Consider the following 25,385-nt stretch of genomic DNA (forward strand, 5'->3'; position numbering starts at 1 on the left):
GCTAGTGGAGTTCGGCCTCGTAATGAGACAATCAATGCAGCGTCTTATTGTTAGACATTGAACAATCTGCGTCGTGCAATCCAGAACAAAAGACGTGGCAAGTTTAGTAAGGGTATCGTTTTGCTGCATGACAATGCCCGTCCACATGTGGCTAATAGGACCAAAGATCTCATCAAATCTTTTCAATGGGAAACTCTAGATCATCCTTCCTACCGCCCTGATCTGGCCCCCAGCGACTACCATTTGTTCCTGCACTTGAAGAAACACCTGGGCGGTCAGCGTCTTCAAGACGATAACGAAGTCAAAACAGTTGTGATACAGTGTACAACAAGTCAAGTGACAGAATTTTATGAGGAGGGTATTCAAAAACCGGTGCCACGGTATGAAAAGTGCTTCAATTTTCACGGAAATTATGTAGAAAAGTAGATTAAGGTACAGGCTTTCATGTAAAAATAAAATTATTGCGATATCTTTGCGTTTCTTTTTTTAATTCCAAAACGGTACTTACTTAAAAAATATGCCTCGTTTTTATAATTTTTATATTTGACGTCAATTTGAATATTGAATTTTGAATTCTATGAGTCTGAAAATTTTCAATATATTCATTTATTCATTCATATATATATATATATATATATTATATTTTATTTGTTGAATTTTTTTTATATATTTAATAATAGAATTACAAATGACTTTCAGATTACAATATAATAATCGAACAGTCAATTTAACATTAATTAATTATTTAATCTAAAAATTTTTCTTCCTTTCTATTAGATCTTTAATTTTACTAATTTTTTCTTAATAAACATTATTGTTTCGTATAAAAGTATTCATCTGGTACAAGATTAGGTGGACGGACTCACCTATTTTTTCTTATTAGAGAGAGAGAGAGAGAGAAATCTATCGATGATAATTAAAACTTGAACATTTCAAATAATCACAGTTCTATTTTACAAGTTCAAACGTAACTATAAATATTACCATTAAAGATATAAAATCTGTGCTAAAACAAATTTTATGTTAATATTTCTTGGTCACATAATTATTAGATTTGTCAATTTCAATATATTTTGATACAGACACGCGTAAGAAGAGGTAAATATATTGGTTGCAACAAAATCATTAATCAGTAATTCTAGTTTTATTCTACAAATTATTACATTTAACGTTGAAATTATTGTTAGGGGTGATTTAATGAATCATATAAATTGTTAGGTTATATTTTAATGAATACCTTATATCAAAATATATTAAGGTACTGACCGAAATTAGGTTAAAATGTTGAAAATATATTCTACGAAAATTAGTTAATAACAGAGACTTATAGTTTTGTTAACCAAATACAGTTATTAATCTTATGACTACTTTGTTTTTATCAAATCAAGGAACGTTATTTCTGACACGCACAAAGAAGGACGAAATATGTTAGTTGCAACAGAATCATTTATTATGATTCCTTATCAGCAGGGGATAATGTGACTTTAAACAATAAATCACCATGTACAAATTTTCTTTCGGCCTACTGCGTTTCCACAGATAGTGAAAAAGCTAATGACACAAGTAGCACAGCATGCAAATAATTGATGGAAATTGCTTCGTGATTGAAATAACGTTTTTTTTTTAGTTCTCAAATCTATGCAAATGGAGTACTGAGAGCATTTCCTGTTCTATTAATACGGAGGTTGATACTGAAGTTTTGAGATGGGAAAATAAAAACGAATATTTATAATTGGATATTGAACCAATTGTTCAAACATTTTTTTCATTCCGATTGAGGTACCTCCAAAACATATGATTTCAACACATCAACCGCTTCTTCAGGTGCAGAAAAACATTGATCTCAGAATTCACTTTTAATCTGCAGAAATAAGAAGAAATCATTGAGTGCCAAAACAAGGACTGTACGGCGGACGATCCATCATTCCGATGTTTTGACTGTTCAAAAACGTTTTTATTTGAACTGATGTGTGAGAGCTCACATTGTCGTGGTGGAGAATGATTCGTCTTCTGCGATTGGTTTCCCAAATTTTTTCACCACTTCTGGCAAAAAAATACTGGTTTACCATTCATAATTGACCGTTCCACTTTGCTCTACTGGTACGGTAGGTCCAGTAGAGGCGATCATTTGTTCCGAAGTGCTTCGTGTGCGAACAACTTTTGTTGGATTTGGCTCGTCTTGAAAGATCCATAAAGTCGATTAATGTTTAGTTTCGGGTTCATATTAATAGATCCATGATTCTTCGCCTATCACGAGATACTGTTTGAAGCCCCGCTCAGTATTTCTTTGCATCAATTGATACGAGCGAAGCGAACAAATCTTTTTGACAGTCAAATGCTCATACAATGTTGGATGTACGCGAGTGGAACAAGTATGCCTTAATCTTACGGTATGTCACATGACGATCTTGCAATATCAGTTTACACACAGCATCAATGTTTTCTGGTACAACAGTCTATTTTGGACGATCTTCTCGAAATTCATCCTGTAGCAAAGTGTGACTACGATTGAATTTGGAAAATCAGCGAAACAGTGGCTCAAGATGTGATTTATCACCAAAAGTCGAAACGAGTTCATCGGCGCATTGCTGTTGGTTTAACCCACGTCGAAAGTCATAAAAAATCATCGCACGAAAGATGAATGTTCAAGTATTTGTAAAGAACTCAAATATCAAATAGCACTCGTATGACACGTATGTGCACCCTTGAAATTGTCAAACTTTGAGATGGACATGTCAGATTTGACATGTTCACATCAGTGTTACAATATGTCAGAACTCAAGTAGTAGCCCTTGCTATAACTGATATGCAAAGATTAATTAATTATATTTATCAAATGAGAAACTGTCGATAAAATCGAATACTTCATTTTGATATGACAGCAAGATGCATATATTGATGTCAAACAATATTTGATTCCTTTGCAAGTTAAATGTTATTTAACTGCAATGGTAAAGCATGGTAGCCTAAGTATTACGATGTTTCTACTTACTACTATTAAGCACATGGTGAAAAATTGCAAACGATCCTTTGCAACATACTTGCGATTAGCTTAACTGCGAATTTATTCCAAAAATATAATCCAATATAGTTTTTTGATTGTAACATTTCTGTAATAGTCCTTCGTGCAATCTATAATTTAATTTTCATATTTTTTACGGTAAACTGAAATAAAACAATCTAATGTAGAAACAGAAGTAGTCAATTTTGAATTTTATCTTTTCTCTAGTGTAGTATCCACCACCACCATTGAGAAATTATTTTGTGCTTACACTATGCAAAACAATGGGCAATCTTTCTCAGAAGTAACTCTGAAGTCAAATTAACATAAATGTTTTACCAAAACTATTCATAAGTTTACTTAGCCTAAATCTGCTCTTTATTTTTGGAATTTCATCTTTGATGAACTATATGTTTCACCTAAAAATTATTGTTCTTTTTTCGAGTAGTTTGCCTGCCGTGCGGAGATGCCTGTGGATATTGATCTTAACTTTCTGTATGTTCTGGTGCTCAGGAAAGATCTGCCGTAGTAGTATCGGTTAGACAGTGTCAGGTCAAGACCTCTCTTCTAGGCACCAAGCCATTTAAGTTTCTGGTCAACTCTGGGTTGCCTGTAAATCGAATAGCTGTTTTCTGTATTGAGTCGAGCATCACAAGGGTATGCTTGGGAGTCGAGCTCCAAATATTCGAGTCCAAGATGGACGAATCTAGGCCTTTTAGAGAATTATAAGCTGATATGGAGTATATAACGTTTTGATCTTATAGAGGGTTTCAAGGTTTTGTTAAGCTGCCTCAGCAAATTCGGCCATTTGACTATGCGGACATATTGCTCCCAACCTTAACACACAACAAGCGATGATTTGAGAGCTGCAGTGCCAGCCTTATTTTTTTCATTAAATTCAATCAGATTGCTTCCACCTCACTCTAAAAAGTTTCCATTTCCTGTCAGAAACCTTCTATATGTCCAGTACGATTGCTCTGGATTTCCTATATTTCCCTCTATAATTTCTCGATTTCTCGTTTTTCAAAAACTAATCTTCCCAATTTTTATGTTCAACAGTTTTTTAAAATACTCTATCAATACCTGTATATCTGAAATATCTCATATCAATCCTTCATTGGGTCATCCGTAGACAAGGCTCTAGCATTTACATTCTTTTCAAACAATTTTTTCCAAATTATGCCAATAGACTTCATTAACAAATGCATATAGGTACGCTTAATATTAAAACGAGAAATTCTAAACGAATAAAACAGTCAGTTCAGACTAGTTTACGGTAATTGGTTTTCATATGTTGTGATTCTGATCTATGTTTACTAATTTGATCTAAAATTAAAATTTTTAATTGAACGCTTTACTGAAAAATAATTTTTGTGATGCATTATTGATTATTCTAAAGGAATTAATAATTTAATCACTAATTATTTTTATATATGGTTATCAAAACGAATTTCTTTTTAAAGTTTATTTGATAGTAATTAATGAAGTCCATTTCTAATGTGTATTGTCTGTTATGAATTTATTTCAGGTACTCCAATTTGCTCATTCCTTTTTGTTTGTTTTTCTTTAGTTCTGAATTTTAACTCTTTTTAAGCATTTTTAATTGAATTTGTTATTTATCACTAAATGATACATAATAATAAATTTTCTTGAAAGCTAATTACGGACAACCCACCAATGAATTTAAATTTCAAATGGATAATTATTAAGGTATTAATCATTACAAGATCCACATTTTTCTGAATCAGTTTTGATTTAAGACTGCCGGTCAAAACGGTCATTAAAAGTTGTGTTAAAATTACTGCAATTTTCTCACTATTTGATCCGTATCTGAGAAAAAAGAGTCAAAGGAGCTAGAAGCAATCAAGAATTTATTGCAAAAGTTGTTTTTAAAAAGGCATGTTGCTTAATTAAAGGTATATTTATAGATTAATTCAACTATTTGTCTATTTAGAAGCAAACGAGTTTGACGTTCCAAGAATAAAATAAAAAAAAATAGAGTCTTAATAATTGTCAGTAAATGTGATCTCTGGTCGTTACATCGACTTATCAAGATAGGTATAAATGAAAATGGACACTAATTTCTTCGTAATAACCATATAATTACTTACATCAGGTGGGATTGGTAATAAACAATAACTTTGAAATTGTCATTCTAGTAGCTATTAACATTATATATTTCTCAGAGTTTTTTTGAGAAACCGAGACAAATAAAAAATTGTTATTAGAAAATACAATAACACGTACTTTAAATTGAACATGATCACTCCACATCCAATAATTCTTGCATGAAATTATATATTCCAATGTTAATTATTGGTTCTAATAGATTGAATATGACGGCATACCACCACATACTACGGAGCGTGATCGCGTTACCAAATTAATAAGATTATCAACTATAAAAATTCAATTAGAACTATTATCAGTTTGGCTTTTTTGGAATATCTACATAAATATTTGAATTACACAAAAACGTATTGTAGATTGGTTTCTAATTACCGAATGAACCATACGAACCATAAGATAAGTTCAAAAACGAGGAAGATTTCGACGAGATATGTTTCTTTCCGTCTTTCCCTGCCAATGCTACTAAGTTATCTCATCAACGCCCTCGATGATGACCTAAGGTCCTGCTACATAATGGAAATTAATCGTATGCAATTATTACCAATAATCCTCCGATCAATCCACTGATATGCTAGTTACATCCACGCTTCTCATGAAGTTGGGAATTATTCTCTTTATTCTATTATATTTCTATAATCTGTATTTTTTGGACAAAATTTCTTCAAGAAAAAACAATAGTTAATTCAAAATAATATTAATACTAAAAATCAATGGTTAATACCTTCATGAGTAGTTTTTATTCATATAATATTTCTAACCTCTATTAATCATAAAAAGTACTCTTCAATTTGTTTCAAAATACCTCTGGATATTTATTTTGCATAAGAAAGAAACTCATCTACAGCTTTATAGACAGGGGTGTATTCAATTGCGGTTTTAGATGTTGCACTTTAATCTACCAGACGCTGTATGAAACACGTTTATTTTATTTTGGAAGGACCCTCGTTTGATTAACATCTTATTAGTTAGGATATCTTTAGTTTGGATATCTTGAGGATTTACCATATTCTTTATCAATGGAAAGTTGCTTGTTTTAGATCCATGTTTTATTTATTTTTAATTAGTCTATTCATTTTTGATAACGCACGTTATCATCCATCGTTTTTTGATGAACATTTATTACATGTAATGCAGAAGAAGGATGTCTCGTATTAACGTTCCTTTTTCTATTTTATTACCCCTTCTAGTTCTTAAAGTAACAACCTTAACAATTTTCATTGTTGTATAAAAAATTACTTGTGAAGAAAAGTAACTTTTTGGAAGCTAAGAGTGATTAAAATTTTGTTGTTTAAAGTAGAAACAGTTCAATGCTTACGGAATGAGTAAACCAGTGATAAATTATTTAGTGAGATGTCAAAGTAACTTAGGATTCTGTACAAAAATATATTCGATCTCAAAAAGATTTTTATGCACTATTAATTAATTGTCAACATCTCTAAACAATTTATTCTCTTATATCAGTCATCAATAGATTTCAAATTCGTGGTAAAAAGAAAATTGAAACGGCTAATGTCGGTGAGAGTTATAACATTAAGATTCGTTTACCCATTCAATGACAAGAAACTGTTACGTTTTTCAGAATAATTGTCAATAGAACATTCTCCATCAATTTCCTCTAGAAAATATGATCCAACTTAAAATGCCATACCAGACGTTCAATTTTTCTGGTATTTGCATAAGAAGTATGTATGGGACATTTTCTGCTAAGTACTTACAATTGTTAACTATTTACTACCCATTTATCACAATTAAACATTGACTGGAGTAGCAGATATAAAATAAATCTGTATTGTCGTTCATTCCTTAATTCGAAATCTTCCAAAGACAAGGAAGTGTAAATTTACTATATTGACGATTGTTCTTATAAGTTAACCTGAAATGACAAGGCAAGAAATTAATAATCCTATTTGATAAAATCAATTTAGTTTTGTGACATTACTTCCGGGATGAGCACCATTGAACTATGTTAGTGGAAATTTCTAATTTTTGTCGTGTATAATGTCAATTCTTTCTTCTACGTACCATTTTCACGGTAAGCGTACTAGGTATTTGTGGTAGTAATATTGTGACCACTGATTTCTCAATTTACATAGCGGTTTCTTAATGACAGAAGTAAATAGCTCACAAGAGCACTTGTGAGGAATAGAAAACTTACGCTTGAAAACTTTAAATTGATCTGATGGCCAAAACAAATATGTGCTTTACAAATTATCAATATATTGCAATTGAATATCCATTTGTATGTTTGTCGGCCTCTATTTATGATGTATGTTTTAATATTCCTGTATTTATAAACCAGATTCATAGATTCCGTCTGTAATACTAACCAATATCTTACCTTCACTCACTCTATGTGGTTTTAGGTTGATTATACTGATTCTTGAACTAGTATGACACTATAAGCGCTATTGATTTTCCTTTTCAGAATTCAGTTTACCCACTAGAAGTGGTCAATGTTCAAACATTATGTAACTATAATCAACAATCGCACTATTCACTACGAGTATACTCTAACGCTGGATACGAATTCCGGATTTACAATAATCGACTATACCATAGATTCATTATTAACTACTAATGTTTCTTTGTGTTGCTCATATCTTTGTACCCTTGATCAAACGAGTTATTGGTGCATTACCAATGTAAAGACTGCTCTTGAATTAAACATATTCTCGTTATTGTTTTGGGTAATCATATCCATTTAACTAATGTTGCACAGTTTACATAACACAAATAGAAAGTTGTTAATGTTATGTTAAAACTAATAATAAAGAACTAAGTTCATGCTACCTAGCAGCAAGAATAAACATGATAATACGTAGCATGAATTTCCACGAACAAGGGTTCACAAAATAACTTGAATTTCACTGGATCAACAAAATACCACTCAAATCGACCAAATACTGATAATCAAGCAAAAACAATAAGTGATACGAGGTGTACGAAATTAATAGAAGTGCTAGCGCTGATTCCAATCGCTAAATAGCAATGGCCACTATTAAATCAAAAATAGAAATAATGAAGGAATGCGAACGTGGTAGAAGAATGAGAAAATATTTTTAAATGTCTATTGAAAGCAGCAGGTAAACAAGTTGAAAAAGAAGGAGGATCAACAAAACAGTGGTATAATGAGGGATGCTGATAACTCTAAAAATAAAGGGTATGGCAAGATTGATGTCATAAACACAGACAACATGGAAGATAACAAAATACGAAAGCAATAAAACAATTAGAAAAACAAATAGAGAGTAGATTAATGTCCAATTAAGGCATATTGTGAAGGAAAGAGTGAATATTAACAAGGAGGAAAATGGAGGAGTTAAATAAGACATATAAAATTAGCAGTCAAGTAATAGGAGAGGTAAGATAGTTTAAACAGATGCGATAGCAGAATTTCCAACAATTGGTAACATAAATTTATATTACGTAGAGGAACCAACAATAAAATGAGTTGATGGGACTCTTTAGAAAGGGTAAGCATGGGAGAGCACATGGAAATATGGAATAAAAATGAAAGTGATAAAATATCGTAGGAATGAACTGTATGAACGATTATATAAAATAATAAGAAAGAAATATATAGAGACGAGTAAAGATACCCGAAGAATGGAAAAATGAACAAATCATTACTATACAAAAAAAAAACGCCAACAAATACAGACAATTTACGCTTCTAAATGTAGCATTTAAGATAATATCAAATATAATACAGAGACGCATGGAGGGGAGAAAAACAAAACATATTGCGGTAGAATACCAGTGTGGTGACACGCAAGGTAAATCCACAATATATGCAATACACACAATTACAAAAGTAGTGGAAAAAAATACATGACTACCTGGTCGATATTGTTGTTGCTGTTTATATATTCTCAACAAGCGTTAGACTCAATCAATAGAAAAAAGTCAACGGCGAGAGAAACCAAGGAAGAGAAAAGAAATTGAGAATACAATCGCAATGGCTATGAAGGAATCCAAAGTAATTTAATGACAAGCCAAGTAATAATTCCCAATTAATGAAGGAGAAAGACAATCTATTGGTAGAACAAGTAATAAGAAATAACAGAAATAAAAGAAAATATTGGCAAATAATAAGACCAAAGTAAATATGCCATATTAACATAGTTGTGTTCAGTAACCTTTTTCACCTTTATGCATATTGAAACTTCCATGTCCCTTTTCAAAATATTTGATTTTCGAGTATTCATGGAGAAGAACTCACAATCAGTAGATCGTTACAATCAATTGCTAAATAATTTCTTCATAAATACTTACCCGACTCGGCATTATTTTGGTGTAACAAAGATGTTGATAACGTTTAAAGAAGGTATACGTTGATTTGTTATACAAATAAAATGTCCTAACTTACTGTTTCGTTGTGATAAATAATACTAATACTCTTCATCATCATCACCGTTATGGTTATGAAATGTCGTGGTTGGCAAAATTATCAGTATGTACAGGAAAGAAATTGATATAAAAATTTAATGAGTGAGTAAAATTCAAGATGCACTACTAAAAACCAATATCTAGACACTAAATACTAAACACTGGGAAAAATCCACTTCTCTGTTGTGTTTGATAACAACTTTAATAAATAACAAATAAATTTGGTGCTCAAGTTCTATATCACGTTAGTTAAAATGGCAAAATAATATAGGATCGAGTTACTAAGCTGCCAACACGAATAGCTCTGATAGGAGTAAACATGTATATATCGTAGGTTAATAGACAAGTTGGGATTTTAGCTAATATCCCAGGACAATAGGCAGTTGGCTAATGTCGCGTCACGCATGCCTATTCTTCCTGAATATTAGCTAAATGCCGGATAATAGATTATTCGTCAAAAAATGACCAAGAGTTTGTCTATTCTCCTGGGACTTTAGCTAAAATTCGGATAATTGAAAAGGTCAAATTGTTTAGTAGTCAGAAAGATAATCGCGGTATATGGGATAAAGAACAGTTAGACAAATAAAGCAAATTTTACTCGCTAGTCCTCCAGGCAGAGAAGCTGGACCAAAAGCTTACAAAACTTACTATCATTATGTGAATAGCTATGAACTATTGCAAATCGAAAATGAATGTCACGTAATCGTAAAAATAAAAAAAACAGATGCTGTTATTTACTGTGTACCCATAGAAGATTATTATGAGAAAATTTTAGAAGCTCATGCTCAGACTGGTTAGGTTGAGTTAGGTTAGGTTAGGTTAGGTTAGGTTAGGTAAACAATTTGGAACCAACCGGCGTTCTTGTTTTAAAAATAAAATAACATGTAAATCTCAATGTCACCAAGAACGTGTTGCAATAAATGATTGATTGACATGCAATACATGACAATAAATAAATAAGACTTCTTTTATCCTTTTATCTTATTCTGTATACCCAATAGTCTGTTATCCGAATTGTAGCTAAAGTCCCAGTAGTATAGACAAACGCTTGGTCATTTTTCGACGAAGAATCTATCTATTGTCCGGCATTTAGTTAATACTGCGTGAAATTCAATCAGCTAACTGCCTATTATCCTCGGATATTAGCTAAAATCCCAACTTGTCTATTGACCTACTACATACATACCTACCTATCTATCTATCTAATGAAGGACGGATGGATAAAATCTAGTGACTTAGGTTACGTTAATTTCAAAGTTAAATTCTATCTTACAATGATGTCAAAAAAACATAAAATTTTATGTAAAATAAAAAACAATTTTGACACATATATTACAGAAAAAATAAGACTTGAAAAACCGAATAACGAGTAAATATTCCAGGAACATATTAGAAGATCTCCAAGAAGTTATGTTGAACATTTCTGTTATTATTCAATGATTTGTTATCATACCCATCGAGTTTTTATCATGCCATTAGTGTGGAATAATTGAGTTAGAGGAAGGTCGAATTGTTGGTCTTCAGAAGTTGGAAAAGGTTATTATGTCTATCGTTTCTCATCGTCAAGGTTAACTCAATGGTTGGCAATGAAATACCAGAGTCTGGTTACATTTGAAAATATAGGCGGCTATACAAAAACTTTTTTATACTTTTTTATAGTAATATCATTAGTTAAAAGGTTAGTTATCCCCGAAATATATAATTTATTGCTTAAAGTTGATGAAACGTATGTACGTAAAAAATGAAGCAATTTTTTTTTCGCTGAATTCGTTGAAACATAAATATAGCCACTGTAAAAAAATTTGTTTTTCCGCAACAACTTTCAATAGGTTGTTGTTACGAATTCTGTGTGGCAACTATTATAATAATAATCCGGTAATTTATACAATTGTATGTGTTTATGTTGTTGATTTAGTAATTCTGTTGAAAGTTGTGATCGATCGATATTATGGCTCTTGGAAAAGGTGAGACTTGCATAATTTCTAAATTGTCAGAACGTCTTCAGGCTCAAAATCGAAGAAATCTCTAAAGGCAGTCTCGGAGTTCCTCATGTTAAGTTATCATATAGAGGAACAATTGGGTTCAATATTTTGAAAATATATCAGTGAGGAAAAAAAATTAAGCTGCTTCAAACTACTACGTAAACTACCTTCTAATATATGTGGGTCTTTTTATATAAATCAAACACAGAATTTAGCACGTTGTTTTAAAAGTCACAAATGTGATTGAAATGTATAGTTACCACTGACTTGATAATTTGCGGACTCTCTATATACTCGTCAAATAAATTAATCGCGAGATCTGTAACTAGTTATTGCGACATTGATGGAAATCTCTCAAATTTTTTTTGTACTGAAAACTCTATTTCTCGTATTTTAAATAAAAAACTTGTCTTTAGTAATTTGTTTTTCGACTTCGACTTTTCCACTCATATTAAGTGTTTTCACTGGATGACTAGACAAATGAAAACAAATTCATAATTGGATATAGTTTTATTATATTTCAAAACTTCTCCATTAAGATTATACACTTTTGGAAGCGTTTAAATCAATTGTCGAAGCATTTTTACATTCCATTGAATGCATTAATCGCTTTTTCAGGTGTAGAAAAACGTTAACCTCGCAATTTATATTTATATTTATATCAATTCGATGTTTTGACTTATGTGTGAGAGCTCGCATTGTAGTGATAAAGAAAAATTCGTTTTCTGCGATTTATTTGATTTTTTTTTTAAATTCTGGTAAACAAATGCAGTTGTAACATTCAGAATTGACCATTCTACGTTACTCTAATGGAACGGTGGCCAGTTATTTCGAAAAAACAGGCGACCATTTGCTTCGAAGTGCTTCGAGTGGGAACAACTATTGTCGGATTTGGCTCGTCTTCAAAGACCCGAGTCGATATGTTTGGTTTCGGGTTCATATTCGTAAATCCAGGAATCGTCGCCAGTCACCATCTCATAGACCTCTTTTGAAGCACCATGATCGAATTATGTACCAATCGACACGAGCTTTCTATTGCACTATTGTCAAATTATGCGGTATCCCACACGAACAAATCTTTTTGACAGACAAATTGAATGTAAGTGAGTGGAACTATTGATCAAGTATGCTTCAATTTCAGTTATGTCACAAGACGATTTTGCAATATCAGTACAGCTTCGATGTTTTCTGGCAACAACTAATTTTGTAAGACCTTCACGAAATTCATCCTGTAGCGAAGTTGCGACCACGATTGAATTCGGAAAACCAGTTAAATACGGTGACTCGAGATGGTGCTCATCTCCAAAAATTGAAACGAATCAATTGGCTCACTGTTGGTTTAATTCAATTTTTTGACCAAGATGTATTTTTAAACAATTCAAAAAGCACTTGTATGACAACACGTTCTGAGTACGTTCACAATTAAAAATGTTATACTTTATCATGGCAATGGCAGATTAGACATATTCACATATATGGCCTGATCTCCATCCTTAAGCAGCAACCCTCGTACCACAATATATGTTCGCAATAATTTATCTTGATTTTAGGTCCCTTTTAATTGAAAATCAGCTCAAAATAATAGGTAAAAATTTGAGGTTTCTACCTATTTCTGTCTAAAAGACAAGAAGAATTCTAATTTAACTCATAAGATTTAGCACTCAAAATAAATCTTTTTTTTCACATGACCTGATTTTTTTTGAAAATAATGAGTTTATGGTTAAATTATTCGTTAATACTAATACTATAGGAATAAGGAAAATCTTATTGCATATCAATTCTTTGTAGTTTGTTCATCAAAACATTAATAATAAAAATAGCATTAAACTAAATAAATTATTTTCTATATTGCTCTCATATATTACTGTATGACTATTTCAAGTATAATACAAAAAATAATGTGGTGATGTTTCTCCTCCGTTTCTCTATTTTCTAGTAGAAATAGATTTCATGTATTTATGAGCTATGAGGCTAGACATTACATATAAAATTTTGAAAAAATGCATCCCGACCTCCATCACAGATGATAATAATAATATCTGTTTGTTTCAGCTTTAACGATAGGTATGAAACAATTCACAGTATTATTGTAAGTTGTAGATCTAATATATTCAAATCGGCTGCTGACAGAAACAAAAAAACTTGTTTTGTTTTCTTATATATCTGACAGGTATGTGTTATATAGAAAATATCTTATCAATATAATAAAATATAATCCATATTCATACAGTAGTCTAGAACAAAATCGTTAGAGAATCTTACTAGATGTTCTAATTCTTACAGGTAAGATTAGTAGCAAATAACATTGGCAAAATCATAAGAATTGAGAAGACAAATGTTAATGAACTAAATAATTTTTAGGTCGGTTAAATAGAATAAAATCTATTTCATTCCAATTTTAGGAAGGAAAAAATATACAAATAAAATTTATAGAATTTTTTTGCATTTAGCGGTTTAGCTAAGATTAATGTATTCGTTGGCGAGAAACGTTTTGATAACCAAAATACATATAAACCTCATCTAATTTTCAAGTTACTACTAAAGTAGACATACTGTATCTATATATTTATCACCTAACCACAAATGGAATAATAGGTAGGTAAAACAAGTTTGAATTCCTAGATACTGGTATTCCTTTCTGTCGGAGGCTATTTTTACAAATAACCATCAGTCACTAATTTCCTTACAATCGATATTCAATAATTTCCGAACACCCATGGACTTCACAAAGCCGATATTAAATCACGATTTAGATCGAGTGACACATAGAAATATAGAAAGTCGTTGTTGGCGGCAGAACGAAACCGTTAGACATGTTGTTAAGTGACACTTGAGTTAGCTTCGGCTTTTTGATATGTATCTATGCATACCATACAACGAGATATCCAGATTTTTCTTAGTAAACACTCCTTGCATTATATTGAATATTCTGTTTGCCCCTCTACTACCTGATACGCATTTATATATACTATAAATAATAAATATACTATAAATACGAATGCATTTAATAGAAGTAAAAACAATACATTAATGTACTTGACACATTATCAAGCAAAACATGTTAAGAATGTTCGGAACTCCTGATGAGTTGACAATATAAGTTCAGAGCGATTAAAAATAGAGTTATGGCATATAAATTTACCGAGAAATTTATTTTCCGTTATTTTGTTACATAAAAATTACGAAACTTATAAATAATTAATGACGTGTTCATTTTTTGTTCTTCTTAATTCAACAGCAACAATTCAATTCAACAGAAAATATTTACCACAATGAATTGAAAAAGATCTGAAAATAATTCTTAAGTGTTTACAATATTTTTCTTTATATTTCAAATTTTCACTAACTAATTGAATTTCTCCCTAAACTTTCCGAAACTACAAAGGCACAATAAACACAACCCGTCAAATTTTTTGTCTTTCCCATATTCCATTCATTAAATTTCAAAATAGTACATCTCTTTCATATTATCCAGCGAAGGTCGGAACGGTGTCTTACAAACCAAAAATTGTAGTGTCCGTTATTTGTTTACTTTATACGAGCACATGTTTATATTTTGTCGGTGAGTGCGACAAGTTAAAAACTGGCTGATTTGTTTATTATTCGTCAACTGTAAGTTATTTCTTCGGTGTTTATGATTGTAGTTTAATCCCAGTCAGTCATCAAGTAATTGTATCATTGCCGCCGAATTAAAAATACATCGACGTAACATGGACTACAAAGGTGCCTTTGACTTATTCTACAGTGAAAAGGATATTGAAGGCTCGTTTTTTTTGGAAAGGTGACAGTGAAAAATAACATTAAGATGCTGGAGTGTATAAATAATGTAGAAATCGTGAAAATTAGAAAGCTTCAGTTTTTAGACCACCCGATGAGCCTTAGCAGATAGGTATTTCATTGCAGTCACATTCACACTAAAATGTGAAGGGTAAACAAAGCAGATCTTCGCTTTAGCAAACATTAGTTTTTTCATTTTACATTTCCACTTGTCTACACCACCAACTAGTTATTTTTAATATAAGTTTAATATACTATATAAACTCCTACAGTATGCTATTACACTTAAGTAGCTGTCACTTCACTTAAGATATCATGTTTTCATCACCAATTTGTATGTACTATTCGCCGAGTATCTTTAATATGTAAATAATTGCTTTATTGTGATATTCTGTCTTATTTTGCTCTTGCGATAATTCTATAGTTTATTTCAGAAATGTATAGAGCAATAAAAACTCATTAGGTACGCAACGGGACCACAGAGTGACCCAACGAATATTTAAGCCACTTTCATAGTTTGGCATTGATTTCATTGTACAAATTTTTTTTATCGAGTGCAGATAGTGTTAAATTATGGGTATAGCCTATTGTTATTCATTCACAAACACTGAAAATATTGTGCCAAAGACATGACTGTAGGATACTCGTAAAAAGGAAAGAATTTTATTTTAACAGAATAAGAATTAGGCATTATGTACATAGTATTAGGTACACTTATTTTTCAACATTATACAAAAAATACATTATACAGAAATTAATTTATAAAAAATCATAATATTCTTCCTCATCTGAAGAACTGTCATCTCCTCTTGACGTTATAATTAACAGGTCGACGGTCCGATCGATCTAGTAGTCAAGATCCCACATTTTCTCCTCTTCTTTAATGACATGCTGGACTCCTCTGGTGTCACCTCCTTTATGGCTTGATCAAACAGTAGCTTAACGTCTTTCATTTTGAATGTCGTGTTGTGTCTTGTTACAATTCCTTTCACTTGCGCCCATATAGTTCTATAGGATTTAGTTCGCAATTATATGGCGCAGCACAGTTACGTTCTGCTATATCTTCCACGGTGTATTTCATAAAACGATGTTTGTGTTAATTTGCTATAGCTAATAGTTCTTTTTTTATCAAATTTCTTGTTCTCTCCAAGATGAAGTTGGAGTCTTCTCTATGCGTCGAGAATGATAACTTGCGTTATCCATAACTACTACTGAATCAGCCGGAAGATATTTTATCATTTCACCAAAATAGTCTTCAAAAACATCCGAATCCATATCCTCGTGGTAATCTCCCGTATGACACGACTGAAAGGTTAGCAAACCTTCTTTAAAAAATCCCTCTTCTCTTCCAATATGGACGATTATTAGTCTTTTCCCTCTACCCGAAGGCACCTTAATACCACTTGAAGGCCTTTCATGAACTTGGCGAGCACTGGTTATATTTTTGTCCTGCCGCATTTTTGGTACTGTATAACCTTCATTAATTCACGTCTCATCAAGATAAAAGATTTTCTTCTGCTCTGTTCTGTATTGCTTTATACTTCTTAAGAATTTTCGTTGCCAGTAAACAATTTCATCGCTTTCCAGTAAAAGTAAAAGTGGTTGATAAATATAAGGTCTTTCTAATGAAGTCATGTGTCTTTGTTTCGCCAAGATATCTAATTCCGTATCCCTATTCTCTGAATTTTCTGAATTGCTTTTTATAGTTAAAACGAGGTTTTTCCAAGCGAGAACTTCCCATAAGAGTAAGTCATTGATAGATAATTTTGTAGTGAAAACACTTCATAAATAACACCTAAATGTTGATTCGGAGTAACCATTTACCTAAAGTAGCTCCATAATAAGTTGTGCTGACAACATTTTGTTTGTATGAACGGTATATAATATTTTTTATTTCCAGTTCCAGGGAATAATGTATCTTAATTTTTCAGCGATTTGTTTCTACCTGTCGAATTCTACACTATATTTTGCACTCTTGAATATGGCATTATCTTGATCAATTGACTTCTTGTTTTAATTGACGACATGTCATGCTTTTTTTGGGGTCACAGTCTTGGACCTTAATAAACCAGAACAAGTCTACACACATTGCCTAGTTCAAAACAACATTGAAATAAAAATTGACAAACTCACTGTGTAACCATCGAAATTCACTTTAAACTGAAGAAGTATCAATAATAATTTCTAATTATCTATTTTTCCAAGTGGAAGGGAGAAAATTTAAAATGAAAAACATCGATCATAATAGTGTCTAATTTTATTTAATGGTACTCAAAGGGTGTATTCGTAAACAACATTTTTTTAGAATCTGCAAATAAATACACTGTTTAACAGATATCACAATAATTCAATTCAACTGTATAATGTCATTCATTGGTGAGCAATAATCGGAAATCCATCAAATTTTGTGTGTCATTAGTTAATACATATTTATTGAAAAATCTTATACCTTCTCAATGCTACATCTCAGATCTGGGCGTTGAGACTACCCGGCTGTTACAAAACGATTTAAAACTCTCTACAACAAATCCCAAAATTATTTATTTAAATTATATGTATAAATAATATGCATGAAATGACTGAGGTAACCAACGTATTCAGGATGATAAGAATTAATATTTGATGATATTTATTTTATAATGTAGATCATATAGATACCTTATTGTTTATATACCGAACATTGTTTTTGGAAGTTAGTTGTAGTAAGCTATATTCTAAAGTTTTAAAAATTTTTTAAAAATCTAATTGAAGAGAATTTCTCACCATGTATTGTATTATTATATTTCAGAGAGATTTGTCAGCATTATTTGTCATATTCTATAACAAATTATCATCTATCATCATTATCTATCAGTTGGTAAAAACCACATGAAAATCTGTTCGATTAAGGTAATGAGAAAACACTTAACAGTTGCTTAATTTATTTCATGATACGTAGCTATAATATAAGGAAAGTAGAAAAAAAAGTTGATACAGAGTACCGGGGATTCATCGAAACAAAGTAGACTTCCACTTGATGCAAATATTTACCAAGATATAAGGCAGTAGACGCTGTATATTTCACAGTGCGTGGATGATGTTGAGAATTAGTTTTACAAATTTTTCAATACCGAATGTTACCAAAAAGCGAAAAGTATACATTGTTGTATTCACACAAAAACGGATGAGGCAACATTTTATTTGAACTGTTATATTAAAAACACACTACCTGTGCGCGAATACCATAAAAAATCTAATTATGGGCTGGTACTTTGAGAAATACTGTTATTAATATTAATGAAATGTTATAACAAAACTGGTAAACTGGTTAAGTATGATTGGAAATTTTATAATTAGAAGTTTTGAAGTTGACCGGTTGTGTTTGTTAAATTGACATTATTAACTCCGCAACAGGAGCCATTGCATTAATTGCTTCGTGATGAAACACCCGAATTTAGAAACAAAAATACAATGGTTGTTTTCAGATGATCTAATTTGGGTCAGACATTATCGAAGAACAAGGATTTAAACCGGCATTCAAGGTACTTATTTAATTGGATGTGTCTGGCTTACCAGTGCTCAATTCAATACTAAAGGTTGACTCCTTATTAATCATGCTTCGAAACATAAACTAACAAAAACTGAGCACAGAACAAGTATAGTGGTAAGTAAATTAATGAAAAATGTGATTTATGTGACGATAATCAAAGGAAAATTCAAGGTAAGGAAGTTCTCATTCCGATTATATCTATGATCCCAACCGATATGCTGTTTGAGTTATATCTGGCCAAAAGAAATCATTAAAATAAAAAAATGAACTTGATAAAATGATTGCTTCTAGCGCGTTACAAAGTTCGCCGGGTTAGCTAGTTCATTGATAGAAATTTTGCAGGATAACTGTTGTATTTGGACAGAATATCCAACTAGATAGATGGAGAAGTTGAAAAATGGATTGTCTCCATCATATAACCTTATCAGTGTTTGTTTTAACATCTGAATTGCTGTGATTTTAACAAGAATCGTGGGGCTTGAATATCGCATTGTGTCGCATTCAGTTACGAATCGATGGAAAACAAGAAGAAAATAATTTTACAGTAATCAGTTATAGTTATATTTTCATAGTTACGAAAATGTAGTTGAGTTATAATTGATGAAGCCTAGTGAAAAGTGAATCAACGTTTTTAATAATTTGAATGCCAAACATAAGACGACTATGCCACAAAATATTGGAATAGAATTTATTTCCAAGTTAGAATATTGTTGAGTGGAAAACGGAAAAAAATTGAGCATTTACTGTGTCTTCCCTAGTTTGTTTCTGTTAGTTATTCTCCATCAATTATTTTATTTATATAGTGAATTTGTATAAACGAATTTTTCGTTTTTATTAAATCAATACCAATTGCAACCTTTTTGGGTGCCACAAATCCACAAATTAGGCACAAGACTTCTGCTTTGTTTGAAAAAATTGTTTGACATTAAAGTTATTTACTCGGTATCATAGACTATGCTTAGCGAATCAAAAATAAATGATGAATTTACTTCTCACTTTATAGATGCACTCATCAAATTATTTCCAATTTATAACTAATATAAATGTACTTAACTAAATGACGATATTCTTTTAATTAATACTTATAATAATTTCTATATTAAGACAAGCTTTATAGCAATAATGAATCATAATTGAGTCTAAAGCATACGTGTATGTTGCATAGATGATAAAATAAGAATAATGATTCCACATTCTTGCCAGGATCAATGGCAACTGGTCTTTTTTAAGTTATGAGAGACACTAATGATTATTTTTTTATTATTTTCTACCTCTTCACTGCTTCCTGCTTATATGTTTCTGAGCATTAAATTATAATTTCTTATCATTATTCTACTAATTGGAGATTCCATTGATAATTATCATTAAGTGATATAATTAGTATTCAATTCTACTACATTCCCAACAAAACTTTAATAGCGAGAAACATGAAATGATTTGAAGAAATAATAACTGATTCCAATTGCAGAAGTACAAAACTTTGAGCATAAATAGATCAAGAGCAATTTTTTTAATATGAGACACTTTTTCTTTTATAATATCACACAATAAAATAATTAATAAAAAAATAAATTCCTTGCATTAATCAAAACAAAATATTCTAGGTAACGATACTTTTATAGAAGATAAATAAATAGAATTGTAAACCTTCCATGACAACTAGGCATGTGTTTGTATTATAATAATATGGAACAGACATAATCTTTTAAAACACGCTTTTATTAGCTTCACCTATTTGTGGATTTGTTTGTGAGCTTGTTTGTTAATCTCTCGTTTGTTGTTACTGTTAGTATATCCCACCACATTAATTGCGTTCGTTAGGTGAGTGGGCTAAGGCGTCACCTCCAGATTCGCCAGTCGTGGGTTCAAATCTCATTCATGCTGTAAAAAAAATTTTTCGGCTATTATTTTTAGAAATTATCATTGCAAATTTTATGTTTACATCATCTTCTGTTGGAGAATTTCTATACTACCTGCATAGGAATTACTTTTGAATTTAACACCTTAAATTTTATTAAGCTGTTGAAGAAGAATTTTACATCCGTGCACCCTATGATTTACTTAAAGTTAAATTTTATCTTTGACAATAAATCGAACTCAAAAGTGGAGGATAAATATAGCTTAAAATACCAAACAATACGCGTTATAAACATTATTTTACTTTCTGTTGTTTTGCGTATATCTACTAACGCTAACTGAGATGATTGCTTGTTTTAAAAACAGCTCCTGTGATTCCACAATTGCAAATAGGAAATATTTCCTTGTTGGAACTGCTATAGTTTGTATAGGAAGATATTGAAATGAATAAATTTGCAAATTATTTAGTACTATGTGCATTGAATTTACTATGGATATGAGATCACTAAAAACGTGTCAATTTTTTGTGGTAACAAAATTTATTCCGTTTTATAATTACGTACACACCTTGTAGATAAAACAACGTCGGCCAGTATAAAAGACAGTGATAGCAGGACACTTAACAACATATCTTTCCCTATACAGAAGCAATACATTATCTCTAATCTTTACGACTAAAAGCTAAAGTTCGTTAACAATTTTTTTCTTATTTCGCTGTCTGATCTTTCGATGGTACGTGATCGTATGTCAATAATTAGTTTTCTTCGAAAAAGTTTTTATGCGCTTATTCTACACGGCAAAACCCATGAAATTTGATCGTTTAATAAACTTTTATAGTAAGTTTTTAGCTTATTGACTGAAAATGTATTCAAAATGGTCACGTAGATACAGTTTAAGAAAAAATACAGGTGTAACTAATGAATAAAAAGATTAGGCTGTGATACATTTTATTCCGATTCATTCATATATTTTTAACATCTTCAATATATATTTCTTCTCAAATCAGACATTTTATTATTATAAACAATGGTAAAAGTAGCTCCTAGCACCTCTTCCACAACTTGTATGGATTTAAGTATGGTTATTTTACATTACAAACAAATGGAAGTCGAAACATGTGGGATCTGGCGAAAAAGGAAAATAATCTAAAGTCTAGCGGATTATAAGCTTGAAATAAGAAATATTATTACCAAATACTACAAGAAGTGTCTTTCGCAGTTAAAAAAACCAGATCTTAGTCTTCTTACAACATAGTTAAATAACCTTTGCACACAACGTCAACTCAAGATAGATAAAATATAAACGTTGAAGGTCTTTCATCAAGTAATACGTGAACACAATATTCATATGAATCAAATAAAAATTTCTGACAACTCAGTGGAAATAATCATTATGAGTATTATTCCAATAGCTGGCCTTTTACGACATTGTAATTAAAAAGTAAAGTTTTGTGATTGCTTGTATCTTATTTAAATAGTGAACTTCGACATATTTAGTAAAACAAAATCCAAAATTAATATAAGCCATGCTGGCGTATTAATGGAGAGCTGTTTTTGCAGGATGAAATTTTTATGTAGTTCACAAAAGTAACGTAATAATATTCAGTTTACTAAAAGGTAGTCATCGTAACTAAATTAAAAATACACTTTATGATTAGAACGTTTTAATTTGGGATAAGCTATAGGTCTTAAATAGAAGATTCTTAAATAGCTTGAAAATCGACTTTTCGGTAAATATATAACCACCATGACGGCAACACGCAAATAAAAATATCCACAACAGACGTCAGAAATTAAATTTAAACACATATGAGTATTAGAAACGGAAACAACACACACGAACTTTTGAAAAGCTCTAGATGGAACCTGAAGTAGTACCTGGTACTTTACATTTATTTTCTCTGCTCTTACTATGTGAAATTCTATCGTTTTTTAAGTTGAAGCTTCTTAAAGACTTTTTATACAGTTTTTGTAAACAAGTAGAAGCTATAATTTATCAATTTCAAATTAAAAATATGCAGAACTTTTTGTATTCTAAAGCCTTCATTAGTAAGAACTAAGAAGAATGAACAAACTTACTTTAAATTATGAGTTTTTCAAGAATTTCAGACACCACACTATTAGCAACTGGCGAAAAATCACACTGCAAAAATTATGCTCTATGATGAGTAATCCTGATTTTCCTTAACTTTATTTGAGGTGAAAGCTGACTTTAACCTATGGGTTAGAAACATGGGACGGTATTGTATTATTGTTTCACATTTAATTCTCTTTGTAGCAAAATAAACATTGTAATTGTCTCGTCTTACGGCATTTTAGGTATCATAAAATGTCAAAAGTTCACAAGTTAATATTCGTATTGAGGGATGTAACATTGAATAGAAAGTCAAATTAATTCTTGAAAAAACTTATTGTAACAATAAATCGAGGTTCAATCACCACAGTAAACAAAGCTCACGTTAAATTCAATTTTTAGTACTGTCAGTTATTCACATTACGCAATTATATCTTTCTTTTTACGATTACTACTGTCAATTTTTAAAGAAACTATTATTACGTAAGTCTTGTAGTTAGTCTTGTGAAGTAGACAGTCGTTATATGGATAAAAGAAGATTGTTTGCAGAAAATATGTGTTCGATAAATCTTAGATTGAGTCAAGTGATGGAAGACCTCCACCATGTCTACTTTAGCTGACGATATACAAATCATGAGTTGTCGGTACATGTGAATACCATATTTGTATAATCGTTTTACTACTTTCTATATTATTACGATATAATTGAAAAACTACTTATTTTCAATTTACAATGTGATTGATGAATGATTATTACATATTTTCAGTTTTTTGTGATTATTCGGACACCTTGATAATATGAATTTGTGTTTAATCCAAATGATAAGCTTCACTATGAATAATGTGAAATAAATTAGTCAATGATTCTAGTCGCACCCAGGTAGCTACTGTAACATGAGTCAATGAAATAATAACTAAGATCATTAATAAACGGCATGCCAACGATTGCTTAACACTGATCAATATTGATGGATATTCTCAGTGGGATACAAATCGTTTTTCTTGTCGGTTTAACGCAAATACCTTTGACAGTTAATGGAATATTGAACGTTTAAAATTTTATGCTAATTTTAAGGAACTATTAAACAAATTGTGTAATTTATTTAATCATAAAACTTTTCCTTTCACTGTACAATGTATTGAATTGTTTGATTTTCTTCTATGTTTGACTATATATTTAATTACAGACTGGAAAGGTATGAAATTCTAAAGACGCATTCACTGTATTTGGTCGATTATTATCAATTAATTATAAAAAAACTAATTATCGGAGCACCAACGTATAACTTGAGAATAATGTCTATTAATTCAATAATTATAAAATAGGCTTGTTTCCACTAAGAATAAATCGGATGTCTTTGAGTTTCTAATGATTAACCATGATAATTAGTAGATAAAAAAACAACTTTTGTACAAAAATATCAAAAGATTAATAATATTTTTGGAAAATAAAATCGACAAAATGAGACGTTTAATCACGTGACATTAAACACCAATCAGAAAAGCTTGACGTCATATCTCGCGAAACGCTATGTCGTAGCTGTCATGTCATGTATAATTTACCATGGAATCAGGATTTAACAAAGCAAAGTGCGGTAATTTGCCCAAAATTAACGTCATTATGCTTGACAAATTTTTTGCAATGAACACCTATTTTTGTTCATCGGAAATCCGCAGTGTTAAAACTTATATGTAAGTATTATGTGAAGAACAAACGAAGTCTCATTTAATTAACAGTTACCAGTCAAAGAGTCGTATTTACCCACTGTGGAATGAATATGTTACGTCCCAAGCCCGATCTTGTACGGAGTCGAGCTTCGTACAATGAATTTGTACGAAGTCCGATCTGTACAAGCCATTTTGTACGAAGCCGAGATTGGCGGACTTCGGACAGAGATGATTGTACGAAGTTGACTCTGTACAACGCTGGTTGTACGGAGTCGGAGCATCGATACTCACTCGGTAATGAGCGCGTTATTCCGAAGTAGTACACGCAACCTAACCTAACCTAACCTAACAATAGATGGTAGCCAACTAGCCGGAGAACATACTTTCAATCACAATAACTACGTTTGTGTTTACTAACATCTTAATAGCGCGCTCATTACCGAGTGAGTATCGATGCTCCCACTCCGTACAACCAGCGTTGTACAGAGTCGACTTCGTCAATCATCTCTGTCCGAAGTCCGCCAATCTCGGCTTCGTACAAAATGGCTTGTACAGATCGGACTTCGTACAAATTCATTGTACGAAGCTCGACTCCGTACAAGATCGGGCTTGGGACGTAACAAATATATTTAACTGATTTTGAGGTTAGCGAATACAAATTTTCAATAACTTCAACTTTATTAAGTCATAACATTTCATATGTTATATGGTAGATTTTGCAAAATTCATTCCTTTTACTATACTTACATTTATAAATAGATACAAGAAGTTTTGTTTAATACTTACATGAAAATGATCTTCACAAAAATAATTTTTATATTGCCTATTTGCCATTTTTAACCACTTTCTTCATATTGATTTATTGTCTGGAACGTATGTGAATAATTTGTCTGGCGTTTTTATCGTTGTACTTTCACATTGGGGTACTATGCAGTATTTATAATACGAAGGATTCATTATTTATCCAAAAACGCAATTG

Source organism: Diorhabda sublineata, chromosome 3 (genome assembly GCF_026230105.1).
Source record: "Diorhabda sublineata isolate icDioSubl1.1 chromosome 3, icDioSubl1.1, whole genome shotgun sequence".
Taxonomy (NCBI): domain Eukaryota; kingdom Metazoa; phylum Arthropoda; class Insecta; order Coleoptera; family Chrysomelidae; genus Diorhabda; species Diorhabda sublineata.